We start from the raw sequence: 21,022 nt of genomic DNA on the forward strand, positions 1-21,022 counted from the left end.
AGGACCCCTCGCCCCTCTGCTCAATTGGCAATTAATAAAATAGATGAAACTAAGGTGCCTTAGAAAGACAGGCAGAGAGAGACAAAGAGAGAGAGAGAGAGGTGGGGGGGTGGGAAGGAGGGAGGCCGCAAAGGGCAGTGTTGCCACTCAGGATGGTGGGTGGGTGTAGGCAGGGTTGCACTCTCCGATGGAAAAAGTCTTTGGTGATGGTGGTCTTCTGGCAGGGGGAGAAGACGTCTTCACCTGGAAAAGCTGGAGAAGCCCAGGCTTAGTCCTGCAACAGGTCTTAACGATGTAATTAAATTAAATTAAGGACTTCACCTTGGGCAGCTCCAAGCTCTCCCAGGGCAGGCAATAGAAGGGATGCTAATTAGTGGTGTGTGTGGCCTAGCTTTTAACAAGAGCACACACACTACACCCCTTGATGATCCGGCCTTGCTTCTTCTTTTCTCCCCCCACCTAAAATACAAAGTCTTGGGAGAGTGCCCCAAATAACACCCACCTGTAGATGTTCCGGATGAAGTTTTCTTCCCTCCTTTCAAGCAGTTGGTTTCTCTCCCCTCTCTCCCTCTCCTGAAGTGGAGGCCAAATTGGGGAGGCAGTGATAGAAAGGCCTCTCCCCTGGTTGATGTTGATGTAGGCCTCCTTTCTCCTTCTCCTCCTCTGTCCTCTCTCTCCAGGCACCTCAGTTGATGTAATGATGGTGGAGTTGGTGGTGGTGGTCCAACGTTCTCCTCCTCTTCCTGGTCAGGGGACCACCACTTTAATCCACTCTCCAAAGTCTGGCTGCTCCCTCTGCTCGTGCTTGCAGCTGAACAGAGGGTACTCTTTTATTTGGACCCAAAAAAAACCAATTCGACTGTAAATAAACAAAAGTTCAACTAAAGCTTAACAAATCAAATTAAAATTTGGTTTTCCGTGTTGATGATGCACTCCAGTCCCCGCGGCGCCCACCGGTCGCGGAAATACTCAAGCGCACCGGCGGACACCGCGTGCTCAATCTCCAGGGCCACCCGGGCGCGAACATGGCCGCGGAAGAGATGCAGGCAATCCGGCTGGACGACCCCCTCGACCACCCACTGTCTGGACCAATTGATGGCTCTTTTAGCCAGGCCCAGGAGCAGGCCCACAAGGAGGTCCTCCAACCTGTCCGCTCCCCTCCGCACCGGGTGACCGTAGATCAAGAGCGTGGGACTGAAGTGCAACCAAAAATCGAGGAGCAGCCCCTTCAAGTAGTGAAAGAGGGGCTGCAACCTCTCACAATCCATATAAACGTGAAACACGGACTCCTCCAGGCCGCAAAAAATGCAGGCGGCCTGGGAGTCCGTGAACCTACTTAAAACCTTATTGCACGGGACCGCTCCGTGCAACACCCTCCAGGCCAAGTCCCCGATGGAACAAGGGAGGACTCCCGTATAGAGAGCCCTCCATTTGGGACCTCCGCTACCGCCGGTCGGCAAAACGCCACGCCAAGGCGTGTCCGGACGGTAGACGAAGATGGCAAAGTGGAGAGTGTGCAGGAGCAGCCCGTACAGGAAACCCCTCCGCGCGGAATGAAAAGGCACGGAGGGTATTTCCTCGAGATGGCTCAAGTTGTGAGGCGCCGGTTCCCGAGGGGAGTTTCGGGGCCGGGCGCCGATGAGGAATTCCGTCCGAACGGGGGTAAGCTCGGACGGGATCGCCCCACGTGCTTGAGCTGCCTCGATACACCTAGTGGAGTCGGGGCCCAGTGCCGCTTTTACCGATTCGATGGTTTCGACCGCGAGCTGGACGTTGGCCCAGGACAGGCGCCGCGCCAGCTCCTCCGGCGCCATCCAGCCCGCTCCTCCGCCATCGAGCAGGTCCCCGACTCTGGTCACCTTGCCAGCCACAGCCCTACCCTCCGCCAGCCGCCCGAACCCGTGTTCGTGGAGGTGCGGATTCCTGAGCAGCGGCTCCCGAAGGAGAGCCGCCGCTCCTGACGGGGGAGAGCTCCGCCTGGAAGCGACGTAGTTCCAAACCCATAGTAGTTCCTGGTAGAAGACAGGCAGCTCCCGCAGGCCGGCACGCCTGCTGCCCACTTTCGCAAACAGGAGCTGCGTGTCGTAATTGAGGCCATGCAGCTGGCGGAAGAAAAACGTCGCCAGCGCACACCATCTCGGAGGATTCTCGACATACAGGTATCTCTGCAGCGTCTGAAGACGGAAAGTCGCAGCCTGGGTGCGAAGGCACACCAGCGCCTGACCGCCCTCCCTAAGCGGGAGACACAGAACCGCGGCAGAGACCCAGTGCTTCCTTTTGTCCCAGAAGAAGTCGATGAGCTTCTTCTGAATCTTGGCGACAAACGCAGGGGGAGGGATCAAAGTGACCAACCGGTACCACAACATGGCGGCCACCAGCTGGTTTATGACCAGCGCTCGACCCCTGTAGGACAACACTCGGAGCAGTCCTGTCCAGCGTCCTAGGCGAGCGGTGACTTTGGCCTCCAGCTCTTGCCAGTTCGCCGGCCAGGCGTCCTCGGCAGGGCTAAGGTAGACTCCCAAATAGAGGAGGTGCGTGGTGCTCCAGGCGAAAGGCCTGAATTCCTCCGGCAGGGAGTCCACCCGCCACTGACCCACCAGGAGTCCGGAACATTTCTCCCAGTTGATCTTGGCGGAGGATGCGTCCGAGTAAATCTGCTGGCATTCCCGCATCCTCCGCAAGTCAGCGGGATCCGTGACCGTGAGGAGCACGTCATCGGCGTAAGCCGAGAGGACCACCTCCACGCCCGGCCCTTGCAGAGCCAGTCCCATCAACCTCTTCCGCAAGAGGCGCAGGAAAGGCTCCACGCAAATGGCATATAACTGACCGGACATGGGGCATCCCTGACGCACCCCCCTCCCGAAGCGAAGGGGCGCCGTCAAGGACCCGTTAACTTTAATCAGACACTCCGCGGCGGCGTACAGAAGTCGGATCCGGGCGACGAAATGCGTCCCGAACCCGAATGCGCGCAGAGTCCCGAAGAGATACTCGTGATCCACCCTGTTGAACGCCTTCTCCTGATCCAGGGAAAGGAAGGCGACCGACAGACCAGCCCTCTGGGAGTGGTGGACCAGGTCCCGGACCAGATGGATGTTATCGTGGATGGTCCGGCCCGGGACCGTGTAGGACTGGTCGGGGTGGATCATGTGGGCCAGCACGGTGCCAAGGCGAGCAGACATGGCCCTGGCAAAGATTTTATAGTCCGTGCTGAGGAGGGAGACCGGGCGCCAGTTCTTAAGGAGGTGGAGATCGCCCTTCTTAGTCAGCAGGACAATGGCCGCCCTGCGCCAAGAGAGGGGCATCTCCCCGGTCGCCAAACTTTCCCCCAGGACCCGCGCGTAGTCGCCCCCCAAGACGTCCCAGAACGCCCTGTGGAACTCCACGGTCAGCCCATCCAGCCCCGGGGACTTTCCCCTAGAGAGCTGGCGGAGGGCGCCGGTCAGCTCCGCCAGACTTAGCGGAGCGTCCAATTTTTCGGCGCCCTCCGGGCCAACCTTCGTCAGGTCCTCCCACAAAACTCTGCGCGCATCCTCGCTGGACGGATCCGGAGAGAACAGAGCCCCGTAATAGGCGCGGGTCTCCGCGCTGATTCCCTCCGGATCCGAGACCAGAGATCCGTCGTCGGCCAGCAGCCCCAAGAGCTGCTTACGGACCCCCCGTCTTTTTTCCAGCGAGTAGAAGAAGGGGGAGCCGCGGTCCAGGTCCCGCAGGAGCTGGATCCGCGACCTCACGTACGCGCCTCGGGACCCGACGAGCTGCAGGTCCTTCAGCGCGCCCTTCTTCTCTTCGTACACCTTCCGCAGGGCCGGGTCCTCGACGACCTGACCGAGACGGGACTCCAGGTCGAGCACCTCCTTCTCCAACCGCCCGACCCGGGCCTCCCGCCTCTTGGTCGACCCCTTCGCGTACTCCTGACAGAAGAGACGGATGTGAGCCTTGCCCACATCCCACCATAGCCTCAAGGAGGGGAAGCCCCCCTGCTTCCTTCTCCAGTCGGCCCAGAATCGACGAAACGAATCCCGGAACCGTGCGTCCTCCAGCAGCAGGTTGTTAAAATGCCAGTACACGGACCCCCCCCGCGCGCGCAGTGGAGCGAGCTCCGCCCACACCAGGTGGTGGTCCGTGCACGGCACCGGCCGCATGGAAGCTGCCGGAACGCAGGAGACGTACGCCCGGGAAATGTAGAGGCGGTCGATTCTGGACCTTCCTCCCCCAGACCTCACGCTAGTGAAGGCGCTGGAGTCGGGGTGGAGATTTCGCCAGACGTCCACCAAGTCGAAGGGCCCAACCAGGTCCCTCAACTTCTCCATCGCCGCCGGGCTTTGCGGGGGACCCGAACGGTCCCTCGCCTCGAGGGTGCAGTTAAAATCCCCCCCGAGGATGACGCACTCGCCCACGTCGATGGAGCCCAAGAGAGCGGACACTTCTTCGAAGAAGCGCACTTGCTGCGCACTGGTCTGAGGGGCGTACACGTTCACTAGATGGAGCGGCACGCCCCCCAGGCGAACAGTGACCTGGAGCAAGCGGCCCGGCACGTGCTCCTTGACCCCCAAGATCTCCGGCTGAAAATGCGGGGCCAGCAAGATAGCCACCCCGCTGGAATTGTTGGAGAGGTGACTCATGCTGACCCCTCCTTGCCACTCCAGGAGCCACGTGGCTTCGTCTCCCGGAACGGTGTGGGTTTCTTGCAGGAAGCACACCGCATACTTCCCGTCCCGAAGGACCGAGAAGTTATTGAAGCTGCGGCGCGCCTCCCTGCTGCCGTTGATGTTGAGGCTGGCTATGGTTATCTTCATGTCAGAAGCATAGTGCAACCTCTACCTACACCTAACGGGGGGAGGAAGCGCAGCCGCTGGTCCGCCACCACTTCCTCAGCAGCCCAGTGAGAAACGTTGTGAGCCGACGCAGCTCGAGCGGGTTCACACCCTCGTCCGCGCCCAAGATCTTAACGGCGGCGCGGACGGAATCGATGAGCAGCGCCAGCTCCGACCACCTGTCGAGGGCCAGCCGGACCTTATTGCGCTGACCCAGGCACGTGGCCATAAAATCCCGGAGTTCCCTTACGGAAATGAGGGGAGACTCGGCAAGGGGCACGAGGTCATCCATCGCCACGTCGGCGCTGGAGTCCGAATCGTCCTCCGTGCCCATCACCGAGTCCCCATCCTCCTCCAGGGGGTCATCACCAGCGGCCGACCCGTCCGCCGCGCAGTGCGAAGCGAACGACTCGGCCGCACCAGCCAGCCCCGCCTCCGCCCGGATCCCACCCCCAGGATCGGCGGCAGAGGATTTCTCCCTGGGCTCCTCTAGGGATGCCAGGCCAGAAGACGGCGGCGGTTCAGAGCTCCCCTCCGCCTCAGACGCCGGAACGACCGGAGAAACTGGGGAGAGAACAATTTCCAGCTCCTCCAGTACGTCCGGCACCAGAGACGCAGCCAGGGGGCCATCCTCCTCCCCGCCACCAACCTCCGACCCAGCGGACGGGGGGTTTTGAATTAAAAGCTCGACCAGGACGAGCATCCCCTGGGAGACGTCCGGGTCACATTGGGCGAGCTCATTATCCTCGAGCTCGCCCGACCCAGCCCCCAGGCTGCCCGACCCGGCGAGGGGTAACGACACCGATAAAAGATCAACTTCAATTACTGCCGCGGGTTGTTCCGCAACCCCCCCCACGGGCAGGGTCTCATCCCCATCCCCGGGAGGCACGTGCTGGACAGACACATCTGCCTCAGCCTCCCGAGGGACAGGCGACCCCTGCCGATCGCTGGTGATGACGACAGCGCTGGCGGGGGGGGGGGGGCGCAGTACCCGCGGCGGGCGACGACTCCCCCTGCTCGGAGGGACCTTCCTCCTCCCGGTCCTCCTCCTCATCCAGGGGGTCGCGCCTTCTTTTTAGCACGGAGGGAGCGAGGGAGACCTCCATGTCTGCAAAGGCCTCCTCCTCGACTCCCTCCGGCGGAGCAGGTTTGTCGGGTTCCTCGAGCCCGAGCCCGACCGCAGGTATTGGCATTACCGCTGCGGCGGTTGCGGCCACAGGCTCGGGCACGGGGCCCCTCCCGCTCACATCTGCCCTGATCAACTCCGCGAGGAGCGCGGGTGTAAGGGGCTCAAGGGGCAAGGGCTCACCATCCACGGGGGGACCTGCCCTAAGGTGCTTCTTTTTCCCCCGCGCCTTCTTTCCGGCCGGACACGCTCCCTCCCCCCCCGCCGGAGTCCTTGGTGGCATCGGCCCCCGACGTCAACCGCGCATCAGACGTACTTGACGCGCGGGCAGATCCGGGGGGAAGGGCGGCGGCGGCGGCGCCAGCCTCGGCCGCACGAGATGATCCGGCGGCCTTGGAGGCAGGGCAGTTCCTCCTGATGTGCCCCACCTCCCTGCAGGCATGGCACCTCACACCGTCCGACGTCCAAAAGGCGCAGTAGGCGGTCCCCTCGTGGAGGACGACGAACGCCCCTTCAGTGTCCTCCTCCCGCGCCAGCTGGATAAACAGCTGGCGCCGGAAGGAGAAGACGTGGCGAAGGCTGGCCTCCCGGAAGCCGAGCGGGATGGGCGTGATCCCCGACCTCACCTCCCCAAGTTGTCGCAAATGGGGAAGGAGGAGCTCACCAGGAACATAGGGCGGGACGTTGGAAATAATGATCCTCTGCGCGGTGGCCTCGAGAGGATCCACCGGCAGGAAGGTCCCGCCCACGGTGAGCCCCTTGGCGACAGCCAGGGACACCGCCCGCTCCGACCCCAGGAAGAACACAGCCTTCCCATACATTTTCGAGGCCGCGACGATGGCTGAGGGGCCGACAACCCCAGCCATGGCCTTGACGCAGGCCTCGATGGTCATAGTGGGGTGAGTGTAGCTCTTCACCCCAAGCTTTTTCGTTATTAATCGAAAAGGTGACGGGGCAGCAGGAACAGCGGGATCAGCTGTGGCTGTGGCTACCACTCTCGCATAGGTCCCGGCTGGCCCCGCCACCGGCGAAGATGCAGTCGCCATTCTGGGGTGCTTTTTTTAAGGGCTACACTCACCCCAAGTCACAGGCCTGAAGGTGTTAATGGCCTCGGTGTATATATATATATATTTTTTTTGTCCTCTATTGAGCAGAGGGAGCTGATTAAAATGAGGACACACCTCTCTCCTTATTGATTTAAATTGGGAGAGGAGCCCTCGCCCCTCTGCTCAATTGGCAATTAATAAAATAGATGAAACTAAGGTGCCTTAGAAAGACAGGCAGAGAGAGACAAAGAGAGAGAGAGAGAGGTGGGGGGGTGGGAAGGAGGGAGGCCGCAAAGGGCAGTGTTGCCACTCAGGATGGTGGGTGGGTGTAGGCAGGGTTGCACTCTCCGATGGAAAAAGTCTTTGGTGATGGTGGTCTTCTGGCAGGGGGAGAAGACGTCTTCACCTGGAAAAGCTGGAGAAGCCCAGGCTTAGTCCTGCAACAGGTCTTAACGATGTAATTAAATTAAATTAAGGACTTCACCTTGGGCAGCTCCAAGCTCTCCCAGGGCAGGCAATAGAAGGGATGCTAATTAGTGGTGTGTGTGGCCTAGCTTTTAACAAGAGCACACACACACACACACTACACCCCTTGATGATCCGGCCTTGCTTCTTCTTTTCTCCCCCCACCTAAAATACAAAGTCTTGGGAGAGTGCCCCAAATAACACCCACCTGTAGATGTTCCGGATGAAGTTTTCTTCCCTCCTTTCAAGCAGTTGGTTTCTCTCCCCTCTCTCCCTCTCCTGAAGTGGAGGCCAAATTGGGGAGGCAGTGATAGAAAGGCCTCTCCCCTGGTTGATGTTGATGTAGGCCTCCTTTCTCCTTCTCCTCCTCTGTCCTCTCTCTCCAGGCACCTCAGTTGATGTAATGATGGTGGAGTTGGTGGTGGTGGTCCAACGTTCTCCTCCTCTTCCTGGTCAGGGGACCACCACTTTAATCCACTCTCCAAAGTCTGGCTGCTCCCTCTGCTCGTGCTTGCAGCTGAACAGAGGGTAACTTAAGACTGAAATACAGAAGCCTGCTATGGCTTTATATACAGGGGTGGTCACTGCCGGTGCTGCAGTATAGAATCAGTTCTTCTCTTAAAGGCACATGCACAACATCTACCACCCTTTCAGGCAATGAGTTCCAGACTGCTACAACCCTCTGGGTGAAGAAATTTCCCCTCACATCTCCTCTAAACCTTCCACCAGTTACTTTAAATCTGTGCCCCCTGGTTTTTGACCCCTCTGCTAAGGGAAATAGGTCCTTTCTAGCCACTTTATCTAGGCCCCTCATAATTTTATACACCTCAATAAGGTCTCTCCTCAGTCTCCTCTGTTCCAAGGAAAACAAACCCAGCCTATCCAGTCTTTCCTCATAGCTAAGATTCTCTACTCCCGGCAACATCCTTGTAAATCTCCTCTGTACCCTCTCTAGTGCAATCACATCTTTCCTGTAATGTGGTGACCAGAACTGCACGCAGTACTCTAGCTGAGGCCTAACTAGTGTTTTATACAGTTGGAGCATAACCCCCCTGCTCTTGTATTCTATGCCACGGCTAATAAAGGCAAGCATTCTATATGCCTTCTTAACCACCTTATCTACCTGGCCTGCTACCTTCAGGGATCTGTGGACATGCACTCCAATGTCCCTTTGTTACTCTATGCTACTCAGTGTCCTACCATTTAATGTGTATTCCCTTTCCTTGTTAGCCCTCCCCAAATGCATTACCTCACATTTCTCCAGGTTGAATTCCATTTGCCACTGTTCTGCCCACCTGACCATCTGTGGAGAGAGAAACACAGTTAACATTTCTGAACAGTTCTGACGAAAGGTCATCGACCTGAAACGTTAACTCTGTTCCTCTCTCCACAAATGCTGCCTGACCTGCTGAGTGTTTCCAGCACTGTTTGTTTTTACTCCCCTTAACCTTCTCTGCTCTAGGGAGAACAACCCCAGTTTTTTTACTCTTTCCACATAACTGAAGTCTTTATTCCCTGTCTTTGAACCATTCTAGTAAACCTCCTCTGCAATTTATTGGTCAGGTGGGCAGAACAGTGGCAAATGGGATTGAAGGAATATGGGGAAAGAGCAGGGGAGTGGGACTAACTGGATTGCTCTTCGAAAGAGCCAGCGCAGACTCGATGGGCCGAATGGCCTCCTCCTGTGCTGTACTATTCTATAATTCTATGATTTACCTGCAGAAACTGTTCCACCTGTAGATGGCACTGATCTAATGGACTCCGATGTAATTAACTGTTCTGCTTGCAAGCTAACATCAACTGATAGCCTTACACTTCATATTTTATTGATGTAGTGAGAGTATATCATAGAATCTTAGAATGATACAGCACAGAAGGAGTCCATTCAGTGGACGTTCCCGAGCCAGCTCTTTGAAAGAGCTATCCAATTAGTCCCACTCCCCCGTTCTTTCCTCATAGGCCAGCAAATTTTTCCCCTTCAAGTATTTATCCAATTCCCTTTTGAAAGTTATTATTGAATTTGCTTCCACCACTCTTTCAGGCAGTGCATTCCAGATCACAACAACTCACTGCATGATTTTTTTTCCTTATGCCACCTCTGATTCTTTTGCCAATCACCTTAAATCTCTGTCCTCTGGTCACTGACTCTTCTGTTATTGGAAACAGTTTCTCCTCATTTATTTTATCAAGATTTTGTTCACCTTTATCAAACCTCCCCTTAACTTTAATACAAAAGCAAAATACTGCGGATGCTGGAAATCTGAAATAAAAACAGAAAATGCTGGAAATACTCAGCAGGTCAGGCAGCATCTGTGGAGAGAGAAACACAGTTAACATTTCTGAACAGTTCTGACGAAAGGTCATCGACCTGAAACGTTAACTCTGTTCCTCTCTCCACAAATGCTGCCTGACCTGCTGAGTGTTTCCAGCACTGTTTGTTTTTACTCCCCTTAACCTTCTCTGCTCTAGGGAGAACAACCCCAGTTATTTTACTCTTTCCACATAACTGAAGTCTTTATTCCCTGTCTTTGAACCATTCTAGTAAACCTCCTCTGCACCCTCTCTAAGGCCTAGACAACCTTCCTAAAGGGTGGTGCCCAGAATTGTACCCAATACTTCTGCTGGACCCAAACAATGTTTTATAAATGTTTAGTATAACTTCCTTGCTTTTGTACTCTATTTATCAAACCAAGGATCCCGTATGCCTGTTTAACAGCCTTCTCAATTTGTCCTGCCACCTTCAAAGATTTGTGCATGTGAACTCCCAGGTCTCTCTGTTCCTGCAACCCCTTTAGATTTGTACCATTTAGTTCACATTTTCGCTCCTAATTCTTCCAGTAAAATGAATCACTTCACACTTTTCTGCATTAAATTTCATCTGCCATATGTCTGTCCATTCTACCAATCTATCTATGTCCTGAATTCCATTACTATCCTTCTCATTGTTTAATACATTTGCCAGTTTCGTGTCAAAAGAAAAAAAGAAATAGTTGCTTTTCTATAGCGCCTTTCACAACCACCGGACGTCCCAATGTGCTTTACAGCCAATGAAGTACTTTTGAAGTGGAGTCACGGTTATAATGTAGGAAACGCAGCAGCCATTTTGTGCTCAGCAAGCTCCTGCAAACAGCAATGTGATAATGACCAGATGATCTGCTTTTGTTATGTTGATTGAGGGATAAATATTGGCCAGGAAACCGGGGATAACTCCCGTGCTTTTCTTCGAAATAGTGCCATGGGATCTTTTGTGTCTACCTGAGAGAGCAGACGGGGCCTCAGTTTAACATCACATCTGAAAGACGGCACCTCTGACAGTGCAGCACTCCCTCGGTATTGCACTGGAGTGTCAGCCTAGATTTTTGTGCTCAAGTCTCTGGAATGGGACTTAAACCCACAACCTTATTGACTCAGAGGCAAGGGTGCTACCAGCTGAGCCACGGCTGACACTGTCATTTGTAAGCTTTGAAATTATGCCCTCTATACCCAAGCCGAGGTCGTTAATATATATCCAAAAGAGCAGTAGTCTCAACACCGACCCTTGGGGCACACCACTGCACAATCCCCTTGTAGGGGGTGGTGTGGTTGGCGCGTGCGCCCAGTCAGTTATGCCCCTGACTGTTTGTGAGCGGTTCGAATCATTCCCATGCCCCTGGGTTCTAGACACCGGACTTAGGTACAGACGGCGATACAGAAAAGACTCGAGTAGACAGGTGGTTTGGATGTAAGAAAACCAAGATTTTATTGAAATAGAAATTAACACAATCTTATGAGAAGTTACTAGTATAAAATTACAGGCAAATACAAATAACTATACTTATACAGGGAATGGGGAACACACGGCACATCGAGGGAAAACAACTATCTTAACAATCCCCTTATCCTTATCCCACCCCCTATACCTAACTAGATTAAGCTATGAGGGGCCAGAATTCTTGCTCACCAATCCAAAATCTGCTGAATTCAATCAGCGGTGGGGCTTGGGGTTCGCTCTTTTTGCTCTCTGGAGCCTGCCGTCATCACGTGGTCTCGGGGCACTGCAAGGGCATCGTCCAGGTACAAGTACCCCAAGGTTAAAGTCTTTGCTTGGGTACTTTACCTCACAGGGATGATGGTTCCTCTTCCTCGGGCAGCAGTTGGAGTTTGCATGAAGATAGTCGCAGGTCAGCTGAATTGAAGGCCCGATCATTCGAAGCGTTCTTCAATCCTCTCCCGATTCGTCTCGTCTCATCACCTCGCCTCATCTCGTCCCGCCTCGTCTGGCCTGGTTTGTCCGTGTCTGCCTGGTGCAATGCCGGGCGTTCCTGATGGGATGGGAAAGGCACGGGCAGTGGCCAGGCGGCAAGCGCGGGAGGGGGAAAGAGCAGCAGCCACGAGGGTGGGGAGCAGGAGGCAAGAGCAAGAGAGCAAGAGAACGTCGGTTATCGGTGGGCCTACAATTATACTCCTTTGGATGGCCCTTATCTGCGCGCCAAATCAGGTTAGTTCATTGTCCCAATCTTGGCGGGCTAGTTTAAATAATTGTAGCAATCTAAACTAACTGTTTTTAGATGGCCGGTGATCGCACCTACTGGCCTGATGTCTGAGCTGTATTGTTATTAATGCATCTTAATCGGCCTGTCCAGCCTCGATGGCTTCCTTAAGCTGTTTCCGATTATTTATGCAAACCGCTTGATGGCCTCAAGTATAGGCCTAATTGGTTTTGATCTGTCTCCGATCTGGCTTAATGCATATTCAGAGTTCTGTCTGTTTTTCAAAATACAAAAGTCCTTCTTCATAGAAACTGCATTTTAGGTTTCGATTTCCCCAAAAGCTGCTTCTGCCACAGAGCCCAAGCTTTTAAAATCTTACAGGCTTTCGGCCACGAGGTGCGGACGCCATCTTTGGGTACCCTTTTTAAAATGTCCACGCAGGGTCCCTTTTATTAATAGTAACCTTTGGGGAAATGTGGAAATTTTGCAAATCCTACACCCTCCAGTCTGAAAACAACTGTTCACCACTACTCTTTGCTTTCTGTCCCTTAGCCAATTTCATGCAGCCACTGCGGCTGTGCAGGGATTAAGACGCCGATCTCAGTTGGGTGTGGACTCTGGTGGGGCTCTGACCGAGGGCTCTGCAGTGGCATGGAAGTGTGAGCGCTTGGAGAGGAGCCCCCACTTCCTTGATGTCTGCCACCAACTTCCCTCTCATGGGTCAGGTCCCCCTCAGCGCCTGCAAGTGGCTTCAGAGCACCTTGCTGCACATCAGGGGGGCCATGGTGACCCGTATCTGCACTGGCAGTCCTACTCAGGAGGACTTCCATGAAGGCCTGGTTTCTCTGTTCAATAGATGACCATCGCTCCTCCAGAGACGTCATTCTATTCTGAACACTCACCATGTTTTTTGCACTCTGGCGACTTATCTCCTCCATGGCCTCAGCCATCCTCTCGCCTACTGTAGCCATCCTTTCAACGGAGGTTGCCATCCTTTCCGTGGTGATGCGTTCATGCGCCAATGACTCCACAAAGGCTCTGCTCATGTTCGCTATGGACTCCTCCATTTGCTCCACACTCACAGCGACCCTGGAGACAAAACCTGCCAGAGACTCCTGCATCTGTTCCTGGAGTTCCAGCACCGCTGATCTTAAGGATTGAAACAGAGGCAGAGGGTCGACATGCAGCTGAGCCGAGCTGGGAGAGTCCTGCACCCTCCAACTAGGACTCTCCACTGCTGTCCCTGTCACCACAATCTGCTGATGCTCACTTGTGAGCTGTGATACACCAGGTGACAACTCTACTCTATGTCCCGAAGGTCCCACCGAGGTGTGAGTGTCTGCACTGGTACTGGGTGCTTTGAATTCTGCTGACGCTGCACCCTCAGAGGTTGCAGCTTCCTCTGGGGAGTCTGGCTGCTCAGGCTGTTCCTCCTGGCTAGTGGGGGCGGCTGTTTGTGATGGTCCTGTGGGGGAGTAAAGGAAAGAGTCAGAGATGTGATGCCAAGGTTACATGCACATTGCATATTGCAGATGCTCATAAACCCATCTGTTAGAGCTTCAGAATCATTATCAGCGACTCATGCAATGTCAATGAGAGAGATGGTAAACTATTCTGCCACCAGCTTGCTGTGTTGCACCCATCTGCCCATCCCCCACTTGCACATCTTCCTCAACTCCAACGATTTCCAGGACCGCCTCCTCCCAGGGGTGAGGTGGGCTAGTGAGGGTGTCCCTCCTCCTGTCCTCACTCTTTCTCTTTTATTGTGAGCTCTCTTTTCCTGCAATGAGGGAGACAAGTGGCGGTTGAGTGAGAATGAAAGAGTGAGTGTAGAGATTCCATAGTATAGATACTTAGAAGGAGACAAAGATGGAGTGAGGTGGCAAGATCAAGGGCCCTCCCTCTGTGTTGTCAGTTGTCTGCATAGCATCACAGTGATAGGGAGTGTGAGGGCTGCATAGTCGAATAGTTAGGTGAATGTGACCATAGAGAGAAAGGGAATGGGTAAGGATGCATGGATGTCAGTGTCAAGTGGGATGTGGAGGAAGAGATTGCTAAAGCTGAGTGCTGGTGAGGAAAGGCATTGGGGATCAGATTGAGGGTGATGGGAAAATCATACTCACTTTTCCAGTGCGCTGAAGGTCATGAAATTTCTTCCTACACTGTATCCAGGTTCTGCGGGTCATTGCTAAGGAGTTGACCTCCTCTGCCACCTGTATCCACACGGCCTTGGTCTGCTGGGGAGGCTTCTTCCTCCCTGATGAAGGGAAGAGCACCTCCTTATGTGCTCTAGCTCCATCAACTAATGCCTGCAGGGCCACATCATCGAATCTGGGAGCAGACTTTGCTCTCCCGCTGCTCATGGTGCCTCCAGGTCCCTCCCACACCAAAGGCCAAAAGGTTGGCAGTCTGCAGAAGAAGCAAGGTTTGCTGTGGACATTAAATGTAGCAGCAATGATGACGTCATCGGCGGACACTTTCAGACTGGAAAAACTCATTTAGCAAGGGTTCCCACACGTTGGAACTCAATTGGGCAATTAAGTTAAATTCGCATCAATCTCCCACTTCGATTTACATTCGTGTGGATAACACGAAATGCGGATTACATGACCCCAACCTGCCCCTGAATTAAAATCCAGCCCATTGTGTAGTTAAAGGGGACGTCTGTGTAAACAATGAGGAATTAGGCCTTGATGAGATAACACAGAACTCAATGGGCCTCTTCAATAAACAATCCTTATCAGAAAGTTTGCCAGCTAGACGGTTGAGATTTGCGAGAGCTATCCAGCCAATCAACTGTTACGGTGGTCTTCACATGATGAAAATTTACTGAAAGGAGGTTTAAGTAAGATGGACAGTATAATGAGGGCTTTAACTTTAAGTTTTAAACAAAAACCACGATATATTATTCAACAATTTCAGATCATAACCTCGGCCCCTATTACTTTTTTACTTATATTTTTTTCCACCCCTTTGTTTTGGGTCCTCCTTTCCCCCCCCCCTTTCCTTTTTTTCTCTCTCCCACCTGGCAGCTGTCTCTTAGCCTGCCAGTACACTCAGCTGTCTTTTGTCTCCACTGGCCTATTACCATCTCGTCTGGTTTTGAATACCTTTTAATGTCTCTTTTACTTCTTTTGTTCGATCGCAGCCCTGCCTTCGATCTATTTTATTTCCTTTCCAGTTTTGAAAAACGGTTTCGACCCGAAACGTCAACTCAAATTTCTCTCCACGGATGTTGCCTGACCTGCTGAGTTTTTCCAGCATTTTCTGTTGTTATTTCGGATTTCCAGCATCTGCAGTATTTTGTTATCAATATATTATTGGTTATCATGGTCTAAGGCTATCATTGATAGGTTAATGAGGCCTTGGCAATGTAACACCCTGTCCACCATTGAAAAGAAAATATATAAAAGAAGCTGTTAAGGTAACTTCATTACTGCAGTCGAGGAGTCGGAAGAAGAGCTGCAGCCAACAAGGAGGGAATCTGACCGATTGTTGGATGGAGAAAGCTGCAATCAAAAGGTGCTGGCCACTTCTGTGTGATTGTATGACCATTTACTTAGAACATATTTGGGCATTGTATTGCTAGAGCATCTTTATTGCTAAGAGTAGAGTAAGAAGGGCATGGTATTGCCAAGTAGACTAAGAAGGGGAATGCATTGTCATTTAAATCTATAAGCTTTTTTTTTCTTTTCTCTTCTTTTCCTTTAATAAATGACCTTATTTAACTTAAGAGCTTTTGGGTGATTTATTAATTATTTCCCTTATAATTCACGGGTCAAAATGAACTACAAGCCTGAGAATAGGACAGCAAGGCTTACACCAAGGAGGATTGGAAGATTGCGGCCGTAGCCTCCGCAATTTCCACCCTTACTGTTATTTCGGATTTCCAGCATCCGCAATATTTTGCTATAGGATACATCCCATCTGGATCAGGTGATGTTTCTACTTTGAGCACTGCCAACCTTTCAAGTACCTCCTCTATCTATTTTTATCCTATCCAATTCCTCAAACAACTCCTCCTTTAATGTGACATTGACAGCATATTCTTCTTTATTGAAGACAGATGTAAAGTGCTTATTTAGTACCTCTTTGGCCTTTCTATGTGTCATCCTTAGCCTGAGTTTCCTTGCAGATGCCGGGCTTCCCCTCCCCATGTCCTCACTACTCCTCTCTGTGTGATGACTTATCATTGCCACAGGCCTTCTATACATTGGTCCAAGGTTGTCCATCCTCACCTGCCAGGTTCCCCCTGGATGCTCCTGCTGTTGTAGCTGAACCTCACTGATTCTACCAAACCAGCACTTTAATTTGAAAACAATTGATTGTCCTAATAGGGGTGGAACTCCACTTTGGCCAGGCCATAAAATGAGCGGTATCAAATCGGACAAGGTGCAGAGTTTTCTCAGGGTGTATGAAGATCCCTTGAGTGCAAGGCTTTGTAGATAGTACCCATGTGGGCATCGGTGTTCTCCAAATCACCCAAGGCCTCGTTCTGCCACAGGTAGATGGGGAATTAACTCGCCAGCTGGAAACCCGCTGTGAGTTAAAGTCCACTCCTTTGTCTGCTTATTGAAACCTATTGTTAAGTTGTCTTCATAAGAAAAGATGTTTAAAAAAGCCCAAACTGTAACAAATGAGTGACGTAAGAAAACTACTAGGCACTTGGTCTGAGTATTAAACAAGGCTTTAATCAACTATTTTTCAACATGGAGATCTAGTTGTGTCCTTCACTAGTTCCTGTTAAAGAATGTCCTGAGCAAGCAGGGCCCATGCCCGAGTATTTATACTCTCCCTGGACAGCGCCACCAGCAGGCCGCCCAGTATTACTTCATAAGTCATTTCCACATGAATTACAAGATTCATGTCAATGAGTATCCTGAATAAAAATGAGCATTGTGTAAGAGGATTGGAGCCTCTATTTGCAACCAGCAACATGCTGTTGGCTGGTACCATATGAGCATATTTTGTATTTGTTCTGGCTGGTAACAGCACTTGACACTATCAATAACAATATTTGACACTTCACCTAGTCTCTGGAAATTGTAACTGCTTCATCTAAACCTGTGTTTTTGTTTTCTCTTCTTCTGTAATGCTATAAAATAATAAATCTGCCAGTTCAAATCACCTAAGACTGAATTGAACACTGATATCATTTGAAGGAAAGCTGTTATATGTTAATATTAATCTCTACCACACTCACAGGGTCAAGTAAAGAGACAAAAAAGTGACCACCTAATTGGTAAGCATGAATAATAGTAGCAGGAAATTTGCCTTAATACCTTGGCTGTACAGATGGAGTTATATCCACACCTAGATAGTGAAAATACCTGTCCAATGTAAATTACTTTGCAAGGAGACTACTACTGGGGGAAGATGGCCCCCAAATAAGCAGGGGAGGAAGAAAGAGTGTTTGGAATACATCATAGAGATGATGAACATTGTGTCATTAAGTGCACGGAATTGGACCAAAGTGAGAAAAAGAGCACAAAGTTAAGGCCCAAATATGACTGGAAAGCAACAGCACAGGACATAAATGGACAAGATGGGAAGTTCTAGATGTAAAACAAATATAGAAAGTCCCCATCCACCACCACCCTTCTCCGCCTGGATGAACTTTTTCTTACTTTGAGCAACCTCTCCTTTGACTCCACTCACTTCCTCCAAATAAAACATGTTGTTATGGGAACCCTTATGGGAACATCTTTGTTCCAGTCTGACACAGGTCCCCTCCCTCACCTCTTTTTCCAGTACATTGAGGACTGTATCGGTGCCCCTTCCTGCTCTTGCCCCTAATTAGAAACTTTCATCAACTTTGCTTCCAATTTCCACCCTGACATGAATCGGCCATTCATGAAAGAAAGACTTGTGAAGTGATGCTGAGCGGCCTGCAGGTGGCGCTGTCCAGGGAGAGTATAAATACTCGGGCACGGGCCCAGCTTGCGCAGGGACATTCTTAACAGGAACTAGTGAAGGACACAACTAGACCTCCATGTTGTAAAACAATTGATTAAAGCTTTGTTTAACGCTTAGACCAAGTGCCTAGTAGTTTTCTTATATCACACCCTTCCCTCATCGTCACATGGTCCATCTCCGACTCTTCCCTTCCATTCCTCAACTTCTCTATTTCAATTTTTGGGGATAGGCTGTCAACCAATATATATTATATAAGCCCACCGACTCCCACAGCTACTTTGATTATACTTCCTCCCACCCCGTTTCCTATAAGGACTCTGTTCCATTCTCCCAATTTCTCTGTCTCTGTTCCATCTGTTCTGATGATGCCACCTTCCACACCAATGCTTCCGATATGTCTTCCTTTTTCCTCAACCAAGGGTTCCCTTCCACTGTGGTTGACAAGGCCACCTACCACATCCATCCTGTTTCTCGCATTTCTGCCCTCACCTCTTCCCCTCCCTCCCAGAACCATGACAGGGTTCCCCTTGTCCTCACCTTCCACCCCACCAGCCTTCACATTCAGCGGATATCCTCCTCCATTTCTGCCACCTCCAGCGTGATGCCACCAACACGCACATCTTTCCCTGCCCTCTCCATTCAGCATTCCGAAGGGACCGTTCCCTCCGCGACACCCTGGTCTGCTCTTTAATCACCCCAATATGTGCTCCCCTTTCCACAGCACCTTCCCATGCAAGCACAGGAGATGCAACATGTGCCCTTTCACCTCCTCCTTTCCCACTGTCCAGGGCCCCAAACATTCTATCTAGGTGAAACAGTGATTTACTTGTACTCTTTTCAATTTTGTATACTGTATTCACTGCTCACGATGCGGTCTCCTCCACACTGGGGAGACCAAATGCAGATTGGGTGATTGCTTTGCTGAACACCTTCGTTCAGTCCGCAAGTGTGACCCTGAACTTCTGGTCGCTTGCCATTTTAATGCTTTGTGCATTGAGTGCTGCTGGAGTTTTGGTAAGTGGGAGAAAAATCATTTAAGTGTATTTTGTGAATTTTAGTGTGTTAAGAAGTCAATTATTTGAAGTAAGTTTAATTTTTTAAGGGTATATTAAACTATTGGGCAGTTTAAACCGGAAGTAGAATCCGGGTATAAAAGGGGAGGGGCTAGTGCTGTGCATGGAGTACTTTGTGCATTGAGTGCTGCTGGAGTTTTGGTAAGTGGGAGAGTTCGGGCAAGTGGGAGGTGAGGGTGTGTTTTTTGCTCTGTTTTTCCCCCCACTCCCAAGTTAGACAGCACTGCGGAGGTGGAGCAGCGAGACAAGTCAACCAAACAGGCCCCACAGACAGTGTTCAAGGAGGAGGTTGGTGATCAGCTGGTTGGTTGGTTTTCTTCCTTCTCTTCTCTTTTATAACTTTAATTGGTAAGCCCTATTAAATAATAGGAATTATCATCTATATCCGGGCAGGGTCTTCATAACTAATAATAAGAAATTTAATTAATTATATAAGAACATAAGAACATAAGAAATAGGAGCAGGAGTAGGCCAATCGTCCCCTCGAGCCTGCTCCACCATTCAATAAGATCATGGCTGATCTGATCCTAACCTCAAATCTTCTATCACTCTGCATCCACCCGAACCCATGTGATCTCCCGGGAGAGGCAAAAAACCAGATAAAGACCCAATGGCCAATTTGGGAGAAAAAAATCTGGGAAATTCCTCTCCGACCCATCTAGGCGATCGAAATTCTTCCAGGAGATCACTCTGTCCCTATATTTTCTATAGTACTTACCTTCTGTAAAGGCGATCTCCACCCCAGCCAGGAACAGGAATAAAACCATCTCCTGAAATCTAACACAGAATTAGAACACAGTAGGAGCAGAACCAGGCTACACGGCCCCTGGGCCCACTCCACTACCCACAGGGCCATGACCATTCCGAACCTAGACTCATGTCCAATTTCCTGCCCACTCCCCCAAACCCTTAATTCCCTTTACTTCTAGGAAACTATCTATTTCTCTTTTAAATTTATTTAATGATGTAGCTTCCACAGCTTTCTGGGGCAGCAAATTCCACAAACCTACCACCCTCTGAGTGAAGAAGTTTCTCCTCATTTCAGTTTTGGAAGAGCAGCCCCTTATTCTAAGATTATGCCCCCTAGTTCTAGTTTCACCCATCATTGGGAACATCCTCACCGCATCCACCCGATCAAGCCCCTTCACAATCTTATATGTTTCAATAAGATCGCCTCTCATTCTTCTGAACTCCAATGAGTAGAGTCCCAATCTAATCAACCTCTCCTCATATGACCACCCCCTCATCCCCGGGATTAACCGAGTGAACCTTCTTTGTACTGACTCGAGAGCAAGTATGTCTTTTCTTAAGTATGGACACCAAAACTGTATGCAGTATTCCAGGTGCGGTCTCACCAATACCTTGTACAACTGCAGCAATACCTCCCTGTTTTTATACTCCATCCCACTAGCAATAAAAGCCAACATTCCATTGGCCTTCTTGATCACTTGCTGCACCTGTATAGTAACTTTTTGAGTTTCGTGCACCAGGACCCCCAGATCCCTTTGTACTACAGTACTTTCCAGTTTCTTGCCATTAAGATAATAACTTGCTCTATGATTTTTCCTGCCAAAGTGCATAACCTCACACTTTCCAGTATTGTATTCCATCTGCCAAATCTCTGCCCACTTACTTAGCTTGTCTATGTCCCTTTGCAGGTTTTTTATGTCCGCCTCACTCACTACTTTCCGTCCCATCTTTGTATCATCTGCAAACTTTGATATGTTACACTCGGTCCCCTCCTCCAAATCGTTAATATAGATTGTAAAGAGTTGGGGACCCAGCACTGACCCCTACGGAGCACCACTAGTTACTGGTTGCCAATCTGAGAACGAACCATTTTATCCCAACTCTCTGCTTTCTGTTAGAGAGCCAATCCTCCACCCACACCAGAATATTACCCCCAATCCCGTGATTTTTTATCTTGAGCAATAATCTTTTGTGTGGCACCTTGTCAAATGCCTTTTGGAAGTCTAAATACACTACATCCACTGGTTCCCCTTTATCCACCCTGTATGTTACTTCCTCAAAAAACTCAAGCAAATTTGTCAAACATGACTTCCCCTTCATGAAACCATGCTGAGTTTGTCCTATTAAATTATGTTTATCCAAA

Source organism: Somniosus microcephalus, chromosome 5 (assembly GCF_052327205.1).
Source record: "Somniosus microcephalus isolate GS21.2 chromosome 5, FLI_Smic_1.0, whole genome shotgun sequence".
NCBI lineage: Eukaryota > Metazoa > Chordata > Chondrichthyes > Squaliformes > Somniosidae > Somniosus > Somniosus microcephalus.